Source organism: Galeopterus variegatus, unplaced genomic scaffold (genome assembly GCF_000696425.1).
Source record: "Galeopterus variegatus unplaced genomic scaffold, G_variegatus-3.0.2 Scaffold8248, whole genome shotgun sequence".
Taxonomy (NCBI): Eukaryota; Metazoa; Chordata; class Mammalia; order Dermoptera; family Cynocephalidae; genus Galeopterus; species Galeopterus variegatus.
Genome location: NW_007734359.1, coordinates 12304 through 31438, shown reverse-complemented (window position 1 = coordinate 31438; position 19135 = coordinate 12304).

Sequence of the window (19135 nt, the reverse complement as noted above, 5' to 3'; positions counted from 1 at the left end):
AAAGGGTTTAATATAAAACTATATAATGATAACCATGTCCAGTTTGGTATCAGGTTTATGCTAGCTTCCTAAAATAGGTTAGAAAGCTTTCGTAATTTTCTATTCTCTGTGGCTGTACATATCTCATGGATTTTTCTATTCCTTGAGCTGTCTGCAGCTGATACCTTTTTGGAGGGTAGAGTTCTGATACCTTTTCAATTTCTCCCATGAATTTTGTTGATTTAGGTTTTTTACTACTTAAGCTAATTTTAATATTTTGGTAAATTCTGTTTACCTAGAAGACCAGTCATTTCATGTAGTTTTTGAATTGTATGTGGTATAAGGTTGTACAAGAATTATTTTTAAATTTTAAATTTTCTTATATGTTATTACATCTTTTTTCTCTTTTCTAATGTTAATTTTGCCTTCTCACTATTTGTCTTGATCAGAGTAGCCACATTTTTGTCTATTTGTTGTTGTTCTCAAAGAATCCATTTTTAATTTTATTGAATAAATTTGCTTTAAACTTTTTTCTATTTCATTAATTTCTATTTTTGTTTTTATTAATTTATTTGAACTTAGTTGTTTTTCAAGATTTTTCCCAACTTTTTATTATGAAAAAATGTAGTCATATGATTTGAAAGAATAGTGTAATGATCATAGATTTTTTTTGTTAATTAGATAAAATAGTATACTTTATCTCTGTACATATATATAAATATATACTTTTTGTTGAACCGTTTGAAAATAAGTTGCAGACCTTGGCTTTTTTTTTTTCCTACAAAATACTTAATAGTGCATTTCTTAAAAATAAGGACTTTTTGGGCTGGCCCAGTGGCGCACTGGAGAGTGCGCCGCTTGGGAGTGTGGCGGCGCTCCCGCCGAGGGTTCGGATCCCATGTGGAGACCGGTTCCCGCTCACTGGCTGAGCGCGGTGCGGGCGCAACACCGAGGGTTGCGATCCCGTTGCCGGTCCCCGGTACGGGCGCGACACCGAGGGTTGCAATCCCTTTACCGGTCAGTAAAAAAGACAAAAAAAGGGGAAAAAAAAAAAATAAGGACTTTTTGCTACAAAACCATAATATACTTATCACCTAAGAAAATTGACAGTTCCACTATATCATATGGATAGTTTATATTCAAATATCCCCAGTTTGTCTCAACAGTGTTTTTTAATGCCATCTTTCTCTAAACAGGATCCAATGGTTCATGCATTCTATTTGGTTAAGTCTCTTTAGTGTGTCTTAATAAAGAAAGTCCTTCTTCTGTGTGTGCATACCCCATACACGTGTGTGCACACTTGCCCACACTGTTTTGTTTAACTACACTTTTTTTTTCCAACCACATTGATTTTTTTTTTAAGAGACCAGGCATCATCTTGTGGCATATTGTACATTTTACATTTGTCTGACTGTATTCTCATACTGTTGCTTAAGTCATTTTTCTATCCTCTGGATTTGTTGTAACATATAAGTCAGATATAAAATGTTGGTTAGATTCAGGTTAAATTTTTTGGCAAGAATACTTCATTAGTGATGTTATGTACTTTATATTGCATCCCATTAGGAGCCACATAATGTTAAGTTGTTCCACATTTATTGATGCTTAGCTTGCTCTCTTAGTTAAGGTCACCACTTTCAAATCTTTCTGTTGTAAAGCTATGGCATCCCTTTGCAGTTAACAAGTAATCTGTTGGGTAATTACTTGGGTATCATGCAAATGTATATTCTCCCCAAGCTTTACACTAATGGTTTGATTATCTATGATCTTCTTAGCCTGAATCAAATCTTTCTTTTTGGGTTGCAGAATGTTGATTTTCTAATTCTACTCTTTTTTTTTTTTTTTAATTTTTTTTTTAGTGGTATTCTTCTATTAAGAAGAGGTTTCCCTCATCAGTGGGGAATGAACGTTAAATTTTTTGAAGTTCACGTTATCCCAAACTTGGCCAATTACAGGAGACCCTTTAAGCTGGCTAATGTGTCCTGTTGACATGACCCTATAATAGTATTTCCTACCTTTCTGGCTAAAGATGATGTCTCAGGATGGGATTAGCCATTTCTCCTAGGAACCTTGGTTCCTTTTGTAGAAGAATGGTATTTAGAAGCCAAGATCTGGGTGCTAAGTTCATTGCTTCTAGGGCTTTATGACCTCTAGGGATTGAATGACTGACTAAATGAATGAAAGAAATAATGGATTTATACTTGTATTGATATTTTGAGTTCAATTTTAGCATTAGAAGATTCTTCTTTGATTTTATACTTGCATCTCAATTCTCTGACAATGAAAATCTTGCTTCCTAAAAATAGTCATTTATTTATTTGCCTTCCTCCACAATATAGATGAAATGTATTTTTTATGTGTAGATGTAAATAAAATGTCACAAGATCGGAGAAAACACTGAGTAATGTTTAAGACATCATTGCAATTCTGATTGTTCTTACAGTGTATCTGACTAAGGGTATACAAAGTATAGAGTGGTTATCTTACTAATTTGGTATGTAGTTAGGCTAATTTGTTTCAGTTCATTTTCAATTTGGGATGCAGAGCTTTCTTTTGCCTTTTCAATGTAATTTTATTTAAGTTTATAAAAACATTTACATGCTTAAAAGTAAAAATTATATAAAGAAGTATAATCAGAACTTTCACTTTCATCACTATTCTCTCTACACTGTTCACTCTCTTGCTGTCTTTGGGAAACATTTTTACTAGTTTCTCGTTCATCCTTCCAAGTGTTTCTTTTGGTAAAAATAAGTGTGTGTGTGTGTGTGTGTGTGTGTGTGTGTGTGTGTGTGTGTGTGTGTGTGTATATAAATGTATATGCATGTGATGTTTGAATGTATATGCATTCTTATTTCTCCATCTTCTTTACATTGCTCTTTGTTTTTTATCTGGAAATTGAAGAGATCACTCTAAAACAGTTTTTTATTTTTATTTTTGCTGTTTGCGTATTACTTTATTGCTTGAATGAAGTGAGTTTTATTTGATAGTACTTTTCTGATGCTCATTTAAGTTGTTTTTAATCTTTTGCCGTTAGATATAATCTCATAGCAATCAAACTTGTACATATGTATCATCAGGATTAAGGATTAATTCCCAGGTGTGAGATTTCTGGGTCAAAGTGTAAATGCATCTGTGGTTTCAGTAGATATTTCCAAATTCCCCTCCATAGAGGATGAACCATAGCAGCATATAAGAGTGCCTATTTTTTCACAGTCTTGTCAATAGAATATTTTGCTAAAATGTTGAATTCTTCTTGCCAGTCTGATAGGTCAGAAGTAGTATCCCAGTGTAGATTTTTAAACAGCTTTGTTGAGATATAATATACATACCATACAATTCAACTTTTAAAGTATATGCTTCAACAATTTTTAGTATGTTCACAGAATCATGCAATTTTAGAACATTTTCATCACCCCCAAAACAAATCCTGTACATGTTAACAGTCACTTCCCATTTTCTCCCCTCCCCTCCATCCCTAGACAACTAATCTACTTGTGTCCAGAAATTTGCCTATTCTGGATATTTTATATACATGGAATCATATAATATGTATTCTTTTGTGACTGGCCTTTTAGCAAAATGTTTTAAAGGCTCATCCATGTTGTAGCATGTATTAGTATGTCATTCCTTTTGCTGAAGAATAATATTTTGTTGTATGGATATACTACATTTTATCCACTCGTAAGTTGATCAATATTTGAGTTGCTTCCAGTTTGGGGCTATTATGAATTATGCTGCTGTGAACATTTTTATACAAGTCTTTGTGTGAACTGTGTTTTCATTTCTCTTGTTTATCTAACTAGGAGTAGAATTGCCTGGTCACATGGTAGCTCTGCATAAAATTTTGAAGAACTACCAAACTGTTTACCAGAATGGCTGCACCATTTTGTATTCCCATCAGCAGTATATGAGGGAACCAGTTTCTCCACATCCTTGCCAACCCTTGTTGTCTGTCTTTTTGACTTCACCCATCCAGTGGGTATGAAGAGCTATCTCATTGTGGTTTTGATTTGCATTTCCCTGGTGACTAATGACATGGAATATCTTTCCATGTGCTTATTGACCATTTGTGTATCTCTGGAGAAATGTTTATTCAGATCCTCTGCCCATTTTTTAATTGGGTTATTTGTCTTGATTATTGAGTTGTTATCAGATACAGGATTTGTAAATATTTTCTCCCATTCTATGAGTTATCTTTTAATTTTCTCGATTGTGTTTTATCAAGCACAGAAGTTTTTAATTTTGATGAAGTCCAGCATATCTATTTTTTATTTTGTCACTTAGGCTTTTGGTGGTATACCTAAGGAGATTTTGCCTGACCTAAGGTCAAGAAGATTTATTCATGTTTTCTTCTAAGAGTTTTATAGCATTTACTCTTATATTTAGTTCTCTGGAGTTAATTTGGAGTTAACTTTTGTGTATGGTGTCAGGAAGGAGTCCTGTACCTGTGGATATCCGGTTGTCTCAGCCCCATTTGTTAAAGATTATTTTTCCCCATTGAATTATCTTAGCACCCTTTTTGAAAATCAATTGACTGCAATTATTAGGATTTATTTCTGGACTCTCAATTCTCTTCCATTGATCTATATATCTGTCCTTATGCCAGAACCATGCTGTCCTGATTTACTGTAGCTTTTAAGTAAGTTTTGAAACCAGGAAGTATCAGTCCTTCAACTTTTTGTTTTTCAATATTGTTTTGGCTACTCTAGGTCCCTTGCATTTCCATGTGAATTTTAGGATCAGTTTATAAATGTCTGCAAAAAAAGTCAGCTCGTGTTGTAATAAGAATTCTGTTGAATCTGTAGACCAATTTGGGGAGTACTGCAATTTTAGCAATATTAAATCTTCTAATATATGACCGTGGGATATCTTTCCATTTACTAAGTCTTCTTTAGTTTCTTTCAGCAACGTTTTATGGTTTTCAGAGTACACGTTTTGCAGTTATTTTGTTAAATCTATTCTTAAGCAGTTTATTCTTTTGGATGCTACTCTAAATGCAAATTTTTCTTAATTTTATTTTCAGACTGTTCATTGGTAGTGCCAACATAGTTTTAATTTGCATTTACTTTATTACAAATGAGAATGAACATTTTTAATTCATGTTTAAGGGTCATTTTTCTTTCTTTTGATATATTTGTGTCCTTTGCCCATTTTCCTATCAGGTCCTCAGGGTTTTGCTTTGTTTTGTTTTTTTCTTGTTGAATGTTTATTTTATTTTAGTCACTTTTCTCAAAATAAATGAATTTAAAACTCTAATTTTTTTCTCAATATCACTTTGTCATGTCACTTTTATTGTCATTGTATCACTTCTTGTCATGGGTAAGGTTGTTTCAAGATACAAACCCCAAAGCTGACTTTTCAAGCAGGAATTATGATGGATCCTACTTTCTGCGACCACACCTGTAAGGAATGGAGGAAGGTAGGATTAGGCAGAAGTTGAACCGCTGTGCAGTTGTAACAAAGGCCTCATTTAATCCCTGGGGCGTTTAAAAGATAGGATGGCCTTTCAGGAAAATCCCTAATTGAATCTAAGGAGATTCCCCTTTGCCCCATTTTCATCAGTTGTTGGAAGTGAGCTGTGTGCAGGGAGATGGTGTAATCTCAGGGGAAGCACTCAGCTATGAGCCATAAGCAGGTAATGCTCACAGCAGGGGGGTAATGAATACTTCTATCATAAAGGGGACATCTGGGCAGCACCCCATAGAGTTCACTACTTTTCTGAAACAAAGTTTTTATAATATACTGTGGTATAGTAACACAATATAGAAAAACACAAATGTTTTTCTATGAGAAGTTCAGCAAACTTTGGACTGTAAGCTAATAATTTTTCTAAGGAAATAACCAGTATCCACTTTCTAAAACAAGTAAAAATCCTCTTGACTACTTTATTATTCTTAGAGATTAGCAGGAATCGCTTCCCCTAAGTTTTGATAGTTATTAAAATGGGTACTAGATTTTCAGTAGTTTGGATAGTATGATATATAAAAGGAAGTTAATCTAGTCCTTATTCGGCCACTTAGTAGGTTTGACCTGCATTGTTTCCCCACAGAGTTTGTTTGAAACTTAAGTGAGATCATATAGAGAAAGTCCTTTTGCATAATAGTTAATTGGAAGAGTGGTGTTACAATATGTGTGCATTTAACCAAACACATGTAAAATTGCATTAAGGGAAAAGTCAGGTTTTATACACTCTGCCCGTCATACCACTTAATGAACTGGGCTGCTTAGAAACATGAGGTGGGAGACATGATGTTCCTTTCACCTCAGTTGTAGTTTTCACTTTTTCCTCTTACATATAGTACAAGCTTCTTATAATATTGAGTATGCTTTTTAATATTTAATGAAATAAAAAAATTCCTTTTTCAATAAAAATTCTAAACACAATCCAACATCTTCAACTTAGTACTTGTATCAGACGCACCTCTTATGACCTCCTCAGATTGCCTTGGCTCTACCCATCTCCCAGAACAATCTGCTGCCCCCTGACTTTGACCTTTCTCCTGCCGTGGGAATGCTGGATCCTTTTCCTTGGCTGCTGCCTTGCATCTCGGTCAACCAGGTACCTGCCCAGAGTTTCAGGCTTCTACCATCACTGTTAGACCCTAGACTAGGATCTGAATTCCCAAAAGGCTGTCAGAGGAGCAGGATACGGCAACCTAGAAATCTGGAACAGTTAATCCCTCTAGGTGAACCTCGAGGTTGATCTGTAACCGCTTCTTTATCCTTTTCGTCGGATACTCCATTCCATGACTTCTCCATGCAGCCTATCTGGAGAGTTCCAGACTGCCAGACAAAGCATCTGTCAAGCAAACGTGTGTGTTTGCAATTCTCTGTGAAAGAGCTGTGCACACGTTACATTGTGTTATATCCCTACTTACCTCCTCTGCCATGTACTCCTGTTCCCAAAATACACCAACATCCTCGTCCTTGACTTAGTCTCTGTTTTCTTGAGAATCTTCTCTAAGGCTCTGTACATCTAATGATGGAACAGGCTGTGCCAATACAGAAGGAAAACCTATTTTCTTAAGATAAGGTGGAAATATTATATTTTTAAGAATTTTAAAATATAACATTGGATATGCAGTTTTTTTTAACATGCTGACTTTGGAACCAAATTTCCTCATAAACTTATATACATACAGCAACTTTACTGTAAAATGTTGCACTTCCCCAATATTATTATATGACTCCTATGAATTTGAAGCTTTCCTTTGACAAGTGGTCAAAGCTGAGATTAATGACATTAGAAAAACCTAAATATTTTTATTTACTGTTGTTTAGAGTTAATTTAGAAATCTACTTGTTAAGTGATGTTGATGGAGAAACCAAAAACTTCCTAATGATCTTTAGCTTAGAGTTTTTTTTTTTTCCCTTGGTTGTCTGTTAATATTCTTGGCACTTTGCATTAAACTCATTGTGGACACTTAATTTTCATGATTTAATAATATCAGTGTCTTTAATCTCCAATAATTAAAGCAAATGTGCTTATTGCTACGGATGAGTAAGTCATTTTGACTAAATTCATCATGTCTTTGCCTCCTTTTCTTTTTGTCTATAGATATGTAAATTAATCCTGTTCCTTGAAATATATTTCCGTACTAATGAGGTAATCAGTAATATTACAGGTATTTTTAAACTTAAAGAGATAAGTCAACTTCATATTTTGAATAAGCCCTTCCGCCTATGCTTCTATCCACGATTTTACTGCTTAGTGGCATCGCCAAAAGGTTTAAAACTGCTACTGGCCTTCAAATCTTGCATAAAAATAACACAGTAAGTTAGCCATACCAAGTCACTAACTCATAACCTGTAGTTGCATGATCTGTACATGTGTAATTAGATATTTGGACAGCATAAATAAATATTAGATGAGATCAGCTAGATTTGTAAACATAAATGTATGTGATATGTAACCAGATAAGCCTATAATGTTGTAGTCATCTGCTAACTGTTACTAAGCAGCTTTATTTGGTTTGCAGCCCGAATGTTACTTTTGGAAATTTGTAATTTGGATTAATAAGTATAAATAGTTGAATCAAGCCAAAGCCCTACCTTACATATTTATATATGTATACCCTATCATATCTGTTTATAAAGTGCAAGTTGTTCACTTAATTTTTAGCATAATTGTATTTATTATTGCCATCCTCCTAAACATGTTTTTGGAATTTTGAAGATTGGGTGGTTGGAAAGTACAGCCTTTCTCTGCCTGAATCTGTACCAGCCCTGTCCAGTGGCTACTTTATTGCCTATAGTTTTGTGTAGTCAATCCCATTGCACTTGTAACTGATAATCGGTTTTCTGGTTGCCTTTTTTCCCCCCAAAATGGCGGGGGGGAGTAACATATAGTCATAGTAAAAAAAAATTTTTTTTCATACAAAAAACAGAAACCACATTATAAAAGTGAAAATTAAAATCATTTATAATTCTGCCACCCAGATTTGATCACTGTTCATGCTTTGGCTTATGTGCTTTCATATTCTTTTTTCTGCATGCTCACATATATTTATATTTATGGTTGATTGAAGATGGGATAGTAAATTAATACTGCTTTATAACCTTTATTTAAAAACTTAATATCATCTATCATGGCATTTTCCATGTTTATAAATATAATTCTACACCATTATTTTTAATGACAGCATAGCATTCTGATCTGTTGATCAGTATCATTTATTTAAGCCACTCTATAAATGGCAATTCATGATTCTTTTCTCAGCAATAATAAGAATAGGCGATATTTATTATTGAGTTCTTACTAAGTTCCTGGCAATGTTCTAAGTGCTTTTTATATGTTTGCTTATTTTATCCTTAAAACCCTGTGAGGCAGGTACTATTATTATCTCCACTTTACACATGAGGAAACTGAAGCACAGACAGAAAGTTTAACTTGCTTAAGGTCACATGGCTACTAAGAGGTTAGAGTCAGCATTCCGAATGTAGACAGCCTGGCTCCTCAGCTCCAAGCTCTTAATCACCACGCCATAACTGTTTCCCCTATAAACAGCATTGCAGGGGCTATTCTTGGACATACATTTTTCACACTTAACTGATTATTTTCTTTGGATATACTTTTAGAAGTCAGCTCCCCTGGTCAAAGGGTATGCCTATCATCAAATTCGTGCTCCAGAAAGGTTGTACCAGTTCATGCTGTGGGCAACAATATAGGAATGTGTCCCCTTTCCCACACCTTCTCCAATACTGATCTTATCATTATTTTTAATATTTGCCAATATAAAAAGGAAAATTATTTATTTTAAAATTTTTGCTTATTTGATTATTGTTAGGTTTAACATTTTTAAAGGCCTGCTTTCTCTTATTAGTTCTTTTGTAAATTACCTTTCACTGTCTTTTCTCAGTTTTCCTAAGCTGCTGCTCACCTTTTTACTACTGATTTGGAAGAGTTCCCTTTGTAGTACAACTATTAATCTGTCGTTATACATTGGAAATATTTCTCTCAGTTTATAATTTATTTTTGAACCTTATAATTCTTTTTTTTGTTGTTGTCATAAAGAAGGAAGTTTAAAGATTTTATTAATTCTATGTATCAATTTGTGTTGTTTGTGTTTGGTGTTATCCTTAAAAGGCTTATACCTCAAAAGTAATAAGAACATTTACTTATATTGTCTCAGTAATTTTACATGTTCATTTTTTAATACTTAAAGCGTATATGTGGAAATTATATGCTTATGTGGAAAGCTTATATGTGGAAATTATTTTAGAAAAAAGTATGATTCAGGAATCTAAGTTATTAAATATTTACCTATATTTTATCTTAGCATATTTATATTTTTTCTAATATTTAGATCAAGCTTATAGTAAATTTCTAGTGAAATTTACTTTGGAGTAACATGATTTAATTTTTCACTCAAATACCACAGGACTTCAAAAAATCCTTGGAAGGATTCAAATTATGTTTTAATTCTGTTGTTCCACAAACTTTTTGAAATACCCGCAAAACTAACATGCTAACCAAACATCTAAAGAGTAATTCATGTTTCACAAAGTGATTTGAAATGTTATTAAGTTTCTAAATATATTATGGCTTTAATGTTGATTCTGTTCTACTACTCTGATCTATCTGCTTCTCTGGTGCTAGAATCATACCTTTAATATTTGAATGTCAGCAATGGTATAATTCCACTTTATTTTTCTTTCTCAGGATTATTCTGGGTGATTGTGTGTATATATTCTCCTAGAAGAATTTCACAATATTTTTTCTAGATTTCAAAATTCCCACTGAGCTTGTAGATTTAATTAGATATGGTTAAAATCTTTAATGTTGAGTCTTTCATCTAATAAACTGCCATATCCTCCTATTTAGTTGTTCTTTTACTTATACATTTTTGTTTTCTTAAATTGTGGAAACTTGAAAAAGGACATAAAATTGTGCAGTATACAGTAAAAAATGATCCACTAATTCTGTTATTTAGCTATAATAACTTTAAATTTTTAAATCTAATTCCTTTCAGCTTTCTCCCCCAGGTATATATTCTTTTAAAAACTTTTATTAATGTTATATTTTATATATTCTTTTAATCCTGCATTTATATATTTATGTATTTATTTTGGTGGCTGGCTAGTAACTGGAATCAAAGCCTAGATAGTCTTGCATTTTTACAAAAGATTAAATTGTAAATGTTTCCCATGTCATTTATTTTATTTTATTTTATTTTATTTATTTATTTTTTTTGTCTTTTGTCTTTTTTTTTCCGTGTCCGGCAACGGATCGCAACCCTCAGTGTTGCCCCCGTACCGGACCGGGGACCGGCAACGGGATCGCAAGCCTTGGTGTTGCTCCCGCGCCTCGCTCAGCCAGTGAGCGGGAACCAGTCTGTATATGGGATCCGAACCCTCGGACGGGAACGCCACCGCGCTTCCCAAGCGGCGCACTATCCAGTGCGCCACCGGGCCGGCCCCATTTATTTTATTTTTAATTTAATTATTGAAACACGATTGTGCATATCTGTGGGGTACAGCATTGTATATCATTACCTATGTGTAACATGTTGTGCTCAAAATAATTAGTATATTCAACATTATGCAATGTTATCATTTTTAGTGGCCCTATACCAATTTCTCACTAACCTATGTAACTCTGGTGGCCTCAGTTCTGTTCTCTCCTTTTGAAAATTCAACAAATTGTCGTGATTGTTATTATCTTTCTTTCCTTTTAAAATGTATTTGTTTATTTCTTTACCTCCCATTTCTGAGTGAGGACATGTGCTATTTCACTTTCTGTGCCTGACTTATTTCACTTAACAAAATTTTCTCTAAATTCATTTATGTTACTGCGAACAGCAGAATTTCATCCTTTTTTATGGCAGAGTAGTATTCCACTGTATATATTATACCACAATTTTCTTATCCAGTTATCCATTGATGGACATTTAGGTTGGTTCCAACTCTTGGCTATTGTAAATAGAGCTGTGATAAACTTGAGAATGCAGGTATCCCTTTGACATGATGATTTTCATATATATATGTATACACACACATACCTAGCAGTAGGATCGCTGGATCCCATGGTGGTTTTATCTGTAGTTGTCTGAGAAACCTCTAGTCTATTTTCCATAACAGCTGCACTAATTTACAATCCACCAGTAGTGTATGGGAGGGTTCCCCTTTCTCTGCATCCTCACAAGAATTTGATATTCTCTGTCTTATTGATTATAGCCAGTCTGACTGGGGTGAGATGATACCTCAGTGTGGTTTTGATTTGCATTTCCCTGATGTTTAGTGATGTTGAGCGTTTTTTCATGTATCTGTTGGCCATTTGTATGTATCTGTTGACCATTTGTACATCTTCCTTTGAGAAATGCCTGTTCAGCTCCTTTCCCCATTTTTTAATTGGGTTCCTTGGTTTTTTAACTGTTAAATTGAGTTCCTTATATATTCTGGATATTGGTCCCTTGTCAGATGCATACTTTGCAAATATTTTCTCCCCTTCTCTAGGTTGTCTTTTTGCTCTGTTAATTATTATTTTGCTATGTAGAAGATTATTAGTTTGATGTAATCCCTTTTGTTTATTTTTTCTTTCATTGCCTGTGCTTTTGGGATCTTATTCATAAATTCATTGGCCAGTCCTGCTTTCTAAAGTGTTTCCCCTATGTTTTTCTTTAGGAGTTTTATAGTTTCAGGTCTTACATTTAAGTCTTTAATCCACTTTGAGTTTATTCTGGTATGTGGTGAGAGGTACAGGTCTACTTTCATTTTTCTACATGTGGATGTCCAGTTTTCCCAGCACCATTTATTGAAGAGGCAGTCTTTTCTTCAGTGTATGTTCTTTTTGCCATTCTCAAAGATCAGAAGGCTGTAAGTATGTGGGTTGATTTCTGGATTCTCTGTTCTGTTCCACTAGTATGAGTGTCTGTTTTTATGCCATGCTGTTTGGGTTATAATTTGAATTATACTACAAAGCTATACATAGGTAGTGTTATGGCCCTCTCTAGCTTTATTTTATCTTAGAATTTTATGCTTAGAATTGCTTTGGCTATTCGGGGTCTTTTGTTGTTCCATATGAATGTTAGGATTGTTTTTTTTTTTTATTTCTGTGAAGAAGGTCATTGGTATTTTGATGGGAATTGCATTGAATCTGTAGATCACTTTAGGTAGTCTGGACATTTTCTCAATGTTGATTCTTCCAATCTAGGAGCGTGGAATGCCTCTCTGCCTTTTTCTGTCCTCTTTAATTTCTTTAGCAGTGATTTGTAGATCTCATTATAGAGATCTTTCAACTCCTTGGTTAAATTGATTCCTTGGTATTTTACTTTTTGGTGACTAGTGTAAATGGGCTTGCTTTCTTGATTTCTTTTTTCTGCTAATTCATTGTTGGACTATAAAAATGCTGCTGATTTTTGTGTGTTGATTTTTGTATCCTGCAACTTTACTGAAATGGTTAATCAGTTCTAAGAGTTTTTTGATAGAATCTTTAGGATTTTCTGTATATAGGATCATGTTATCCACAAACAGGGACAGTTTGACTTTGTCTTTTCCAATAAAGGATCCCCTTTATTTCTTTCTCTTGCTTGATTACTCTGGTTAGTACCTCCAATACCATGTTAAGTAGGAGTGGTGATATTGGGCACCCTTGTCTTGTTTCTGTTCTTAAGGCAAAAGCTAGGAGCTTTTTTTGTTTTATAACATTCCATTCAGGGTTTTTTGACAGTGCGTTTGTCATATATGGCTTTTATTTTGTTGAGATACTTTCCTTCTGTACATAATTTGCTTAGAGCCTTTATAATGAAGCAGTGTTGAATTTTGTCAAATACTTTTTCTGCATCTATTGAGATAATCATATTGTTTTTGTCCTTGATTTTATTGATGTGGTGTGTCACAAATATTGACTTGTGTATGTTGAACCATCCTTGTATCCCTGGGAAGAAACCCCCTTGATCATGGTGTATAATTTTTTGATATGTTACTGTATTCTGTTTGCTAATATTTTGTTTTTGAGGATTTTTGTGTGTATGTTTATCAGAGATACTACCCTGTAGTTTTCTTTTTTTGTTGTTGTATCTTTGGTTTTTGTAACAGAGTGATGCTGCCCTCATAGAATATGTTTGAGAGAAAGGCCTCTGTTTCAATTTTTTGGAATAGTTTGAGAAAATTGGTATTAATTCTTGATTAAAGGCTTGATCGAATTCAGCAATAAAATTGTCCAGTCCTAGGCTTTTTGTTGGGAGACTGCTGATTACTGCTTCAGTCTTGTTGCTTGTTATTGGTCTATTCATGTGTTCTATTTCTTCTGGTTCAGTCTTGGTAATTTGTATGTGTCCAGTAATTTATCCAGTTCCTCCAGGTTTTCAAATTTGTGGCGTATAGTTGTTTATAGTAGTCTCTAGTGATTCTTTGTATTTCTGTGGTATCTGTTGTAATGTCCCCTTTTTCATTTCTAAGTTTTGTTATATGGCTCTTCTCTCTTCTTTTCTTAGTTAGCCTATCTAATGGCTTGTCTGTTTTATCTTCTCAAAAAACCAACTTTTTGTTTTATTGATCTTTTGTATCATTTGGGGGGTTTCTTTTTCATTTAGTTTTGCTCTGATCTTAATTATTTCTTTCCATCTACTAATTTTGGAATTGGTTTGTTCTTGTTTTACTAGTTCTTTCAGACGTAGCATTAGGTAGTTTATTTGTAATATTTCTATTTTTTTGATGTAGGCATTTATTGCAGTAAACTTCCCTCTAGTATTGCATTTGCAGTATCCCACAGATTTTGGTATGATGTGTATTTATTTTAATTAGTTTTTAGAAATTTTTTGATTTTCTGTTTCATTCCTTCTTGGACTCGTATGTTGCTCAGGAACATGTTGTTTAATTTCCATGTATTTGTATAATTTCCAAAGTTTCACTTGTTACTGATTTTTAGTTTTAATCCATTGTGATCTGAAAAGATACTTGAAGTTATTTCAGTTTTTAAAAATTTGTTGAGGCTTGATTTGTGACCTAACATGTGGTATGTCCTGGAGAATCATGTGCTGATGAGAATGTATATTATGTACTTATTGGATGAAATGTTCTGTGGATATCTGAAGGTCCATTTGGTTACAGTGTAGTTTAAATCCTGTGTTTCTCTGTTGATTTGTTGCCTAGATGATCTGTCCAGTGCTGAGAGATGGCATGTTCAGGTCCCCAACTATTATCGTATTGGGGTCTATCTCCTTTTTTTAGGTCTAATAGTGTTTTTTATGTATCTGGGTGCTCTGATGTGGGTATATATATTTATGACTGTTATATCTTCTTGCTGGATAGATTCTTTCATCATTAAATAATGTCCTTCATCTCTTTATGGTTTTTGGTTTAAAGTCTGTTTTATCTGATATAAGAAGAGCTACTCCTGCTTCTTCATGGTTTCTATTTGTGTGGTATATCTTTTCCCATCGCTTCACTATTAGTTTGAGTGTGTCTTTACAAGTGGGGTGAGTATCTTGAAGACAGCGTATAGTTGGGTCTAGCCCTTTAATCCAATCATTTTGAGACAGGAAGGTAGTCCATTTACATTTATGGTTGTTATTGAAAGGTACTATCTTATTCTGGCATTTTCGCTGTTTTCCTTTGGATGTTTTATGTATCTTTTGTTTCTTTTTTCCCCTTTTGTTTGTCTTTTATTTTATTTTGAGATGGTAAGACATAGTATCTTTCTCTTTCTCATTTGCATTGTTGTTTCACCAGTGGGTTTTGCTCTTTCTTGTGTATTTGTGATAGTGATTATTGTTTTTTGGGCTCCAGATGCAGGATTCCCTTGAGGATTTCTTGTAGGGCTGATCATATGGTGGTGAACTCCCATAGTTTTTGTTTGTTAGGTTTTGTTTGTTTGTCTGGGAGAAATGCCCTATTTCTCCTTCATTTCTGAAGAATAGCCTAGCTGGGTATAGTATTCTTGCCTGGCAGGTTTTTTTCTTTTAGTATTTTAAATATATCACCCCGTTCTCTTCTGGTCTGTAGAGTCTCTGTTGAGAAGTCTGCTGTTATTCTGATGGTGACTCCCTTTAGGTGACTTAATGCTTTTCTCTTTCTGTTTTAAGATGTTCTCTTTATCTTTGAGTTTTGCCAGTTTGACTATCATGTGCCTTAGAAAGAACCTTTATGGATTGAATCTGTTTGGGGGTCTTTGAGCCTCCTGATCACTGAAGGTCCTTGACCTCCCTATACCTTGGAAGTTTTCTGCTATTGTTTTGTTGAGTAGGTTTTCCATGCCTTTTTCTTTCTTCTGCCCTTCTGGAACTCCCAATTCAGATGTTTGTGTGCAAGGTTGTCTGCTCTCTCTTAGATTTTCTTAATTTTAAAAAAATTTTTCTTTCTTTCTTTTCTTTCTTTTTTTTTTGTCCACCCAGGTTATTTTGAAAAGACTGTCTTCCAGATCAGAAATTCTTTCTTCTGCTCGCTGTAACCTGCTGCTTACACTCTCAGTTGTATTTTTATTTCATTGACTGAATCCTTCTTTTCCAGTTCTGCTGCATTCTTTTTAAAGTTATTAATCTCTTCTTAAAATTCCTTCTTCATATCCTGGATGCTTTTTCTCATTTTGTTGTGTCATCTAACTGCATCTTCTTTTATCTCATTGAGTTTCCTTAAGATTGTCGCTCAGAATTCCTTTTCAGTCATTTCAAACGTTTCCTATCTATGTATTCTGGTACTTGAAAATTATTTTATTCCTTTGGTGGTGTCATATTTTCTTGTTTTTCCATATTCTAGTATCTCTATGTTGATATCTGGTCATCTGGTAGAGAAATTCCTTCTTCTATTGCTCTGAGTGGGCTTTGAGGAGAGGGGTGTGTTTTATATTGACTGTTGAGTAGCGTGTTTTAGTATTGGTTCCAGGTAGATGCAGTAGTGTAGTCTCCATGTGGGTACTTGGGCCATATTCAGTGTTGGAATTGTGCATAATTGCCTCCATGGCCCACAACACTTAGTGACTCCTTGCTGAGTATTGGTTCCAGGTAGATGCAGTAGTGTAGTCTCCATGTGGGTACTTGGGCCATATTCAGTGTTGGAATTGTGCATAATTGCCTCCATGGCCCGCAGTGTTAGTGACACTGTGTTGGCTTGTCAAGAATGTTGGTGAGTTGTTGAGTTCTTGGGAGAAGTTCCTGGGTGCCCTGTTGCTCTGTGGTTGAAGTGGGTGTCCCACAGTGAGCTTTTTGTCACCCTGGGTAGCATCCCATGACCCTGATGGGTGCACTGGGCTATACTGGAGCTCCTCAGTTTGAATGGGTGACCTTGGGTGGGGTTTCTCTTTCCTCTTTCCTACAGGCAGAGGCTCTTCCTGGGTCCATCCTTCCCCTGGTTAGGGAATGGGTTGATATTGATTGGGAATTTTCTTCCTTACTGTATTTGGTTATCCCAGAAAGCATTCTTAGGGACTTCTGCGTGTGTCTCTCCCTGAATCAAAGTAGTTGCATGGGCTGCCCATGTATCTCTCACCTCAGATTTGCTACTGCATATGGCAGCATGGTTCCTCCTGTGTGTTGAGCGAGTGGGTCATGGGTCTGCTCTCACTCACATCTTTCCTTGGGCTCCACTCATGATTTCCCCTTGTGTCAATGCAGTTGAGTGTTTGGCAGGCCACCTCCCCAGCAGCAGTGACTGTTGCAGTGGCAATGGCTGCTGCTGTGTAGTCAAGCCATCCTTGCAGCAGCAATGGCTATGGCAGTATTGGGAGCTGCTCTCAGCTCCTGAGGTCCCACACACTCCTACCATCAGTCAGGCTAGGGCTGTCTGCAGCTACAGAGGCCCCTGGTGCTCCTGCCATTTGTCCTCCCATGTCAGTAAATCCTTTAGTTTACATTATTTGCTTACAGCCAGGACTTTTTATATAGAAGATGACTGGCTTGCTTTTAATAAATTCTATGTGTATACAAAAAGCATATTCTTTTATCATCTATTCCTTATAGTGAATTCATAAATATAGTTGTTACTCTCATTCTTTTATAGGTTAAAAAATTGAAATAAAGTGTTATTTTTTAGGATAACAGAGCTAAAGTGGAACTGATAGCATTTGTTTTGATCTGTTCCAACTGAAACTCAGAAATAGGCAAGAGAATAATCAATAGCTTTTCAGAGATAAAAGACCAGATTGGTACAGAAAAATTTGTACATTATCATTGTCCATCAGTGAAGTGGATAGAAGTATTAGGTCAAGCCATGTAAAATTGCCATTTTTCTAGTTCACATGTCCAAAACATTGCAATTCATATAATATAGTCCAATAGTAAGCCAAAGTCTATTATTCATTGGGTTCAACTAAGAACATGAATTTGTAGCACACAAGAAATTAAATATACTTATGAAGATGATACTATAGATTATTCACTAGATATTCAGTTATTTTATTCTAGGACTCATGTTGATTTATAACTTTATATGAACCATATATAGTCTTCCTCCAGCTATTCTCTGTGAAGAGTAAACTTTATTACTCTGGTTAGTGTTAATAATGATGCTTCAAGCCTTGATTATTTTTAAAACAAAAGCAAGCCAAAAAGGATGATTTTTGACTGTGGTCTCACTCCAGAGGTGCCAGTAGACTAACTTTAGACATACAAATGATTACTCAACAACCCAATTTCTAGTTTGTAATATTTAAGAGATTAGCAACCAATTGTATGGAAAAATATGTATTGTAATTTGTATTTTTCGTGTATGAAATAATACTTTACTTTGCTACATTGCAAGGAGTGATTTTTTTTCTTAGTAATATTAGGCCAATTTTAGGTCAGTGCTGATGTGAGAAGGGATGAAGTACATGGTTTGTAGGTCTTTTAGCCATCAGTGTGATACAATGTTAATACACGAACTCTTCCCTGGAGAATACAGTAGTTTCCCTTTATCTGTGGTTTCACTTTCTGCAGTTTCAGTTAACGTGGAAACTTTCAGTGAAATGTGAATCATCCCTTTGTCCAGTGCCTCCACAGTGTAAATGCCACCTGCCCATTAGTCACTTATTAGCTGGCTTGGTTATCAGATCAACTGTGTATCGCAGTGCTTGTGTTCAAGTCACCTCGATTTTACTTCATAATGGCTGGAAAGTGCAAGAGTAGTGACACTGGCGTATTATTATATTTGTCCTAATTTATTAATAGTTATTGTTAATCTCTTATTGTGCCTAATTTATAAATTAGACTTAATCATAGGTATGTATTTATAAGAAAAAATGTAGCATATATATGGTTGGTACTATCCGTGATTTCAGGCATCCACTGGGGGTCTTGGAACATATCCTGTGCAGATAGGAGGACTACTGTACCTTTCTAGAGAATAACCAGGCTGGTGGTCAGACATTGCTGACTGGGGCCAGAGTCAAATGTTTCTTATCCTTTTAAAAGTAATCCCTTGAGTCCTTCTGGAATGCAGTGATTAAGCAGTAGTATCTGCTTGGCAGTTAATGACCATCTGGAGAAGTACAGTTGTCCCTTGGTATCCAAGGGGAACTGGTTCCAAGACACTGCGAGGATATCAAAATTTATGGATGTTCAAGTCCCTTACATAAAATGGTGTAGTATTTGCATATAACCTACACATATCCTCTCGTGTACTTTAAATCATCTCTAGGTTATTTATAATGCCTAATACAATCTAATGCTATGTAAATAGTTGTTATACTGTATTACTTAGGGAATAACGACAAGGAAAAAAGTTTGTGCAAGTTCAGTACATA